At 35.6% G+C, this 960-nt stretch overlaps 1 protein-coding gene across 1 annotated transcript in view; it reads left to right on the top strand.

The window, feature by feature from the left end:
- TUB (tubby bipartite transcription factor) overlaps positions 1-960 on the top strand; it is an 87,229-nt gene that overhangs the window by 7,583 nt on the left and 78,686 nt on the right. The window lies entirely within an intron of this gene.

Raw genomic sequence — 960 nt, 5'->3', positions numbered from 1 at the left:
ACTGTCATGATTACTGCAGCTTTATAATAAGTCTTGAAATCAGTTAGTTTAGGACTTTCAACTTTGTTCTTCTTTCACAAAGTTGCTTTGACTATTCTAGGTCCTTTTCAAATTCATGTTAATTTGATAATGAGTGTTTCAAGTTCTATCCCCTACCTCTCAAAAAAGCCTACTGAGATTTTGCATGGTATATATATGTCTGCTTATTTAGATCACCTTAATTTCTCTCAGGCATATTTTATAGTTTTCAATGTATAGGTATTTCACCTCTTTTATAAGATTTATCCCTAAGTATTGCATATTTTTGAATGATATTGTAAATGGTATTTTTTTGTAAGTGGTATTTTTTTAATTCTAATTTCCAGTTATTCATTGTTAATGTATAGCAATACAGCTGGAGTATTTTAATAGTGGTAAAATATATGTAACATAAAAGGAGCTATTTCAATGATTTCTAAGTGTACACCTCAGTGGCATCAATTACATTCACAGTGTTGTGCAACCATCACCACTATCTATTTCCAAAATCTTTGTATCACCCCAGATGGAAACTCTGTACTCATTAATAAATAACTTCTTTTCACCCCTCTTCCCAGCCCCTGGTAACCTCCAATCTACTTGCTGTCTCTACAAATTTGCCTATTTCAGACATTTCATATAAATGGAACCATATAATATTTTTCCCCTTGTGTCTGGATTATTTAACTTAACATAACATTTTCAAGATTCATCCATGTTGTAGCATGTATGAGAACTTCATTCTTTTTGTGTGTGTGTGTTTGTGTGTGTGTGTGTGTGTGTGTGTGTGTGTGTGTTTGAGACAGAGTCTAATTCTATTGCCCAGGCTAAAGTGCCATGGCATCAGCTTAGCTCACAGCAACCTCAAACTCCTGGGCTCAAGCGATCCTCCTGCCTCAGCCTCCCAAGTAGCTGAGACTACAGGCACGTGCCACCATGCCC

This window comes from Propithecus coquereli, unplaced genomic scaffold (genome assembly GCF_000956105.1).
Source record: "Propithecus coquereli isolate 6110/MARCELLA unplaced genomic scaffold, Pcoq_1.0 Scaffold44, whole genome shotgun sequence".
Lineage (NCBI taxonomy): Eukaryota > Metazoa > Chordata > Mammalia > Primates > Indriidae > Propithecus > Propithecus coquereli.
Note: the sequence above shows the minus strand (reverse complement) of the source record. Positions and strands in the feature narration are given on the sequence as shown.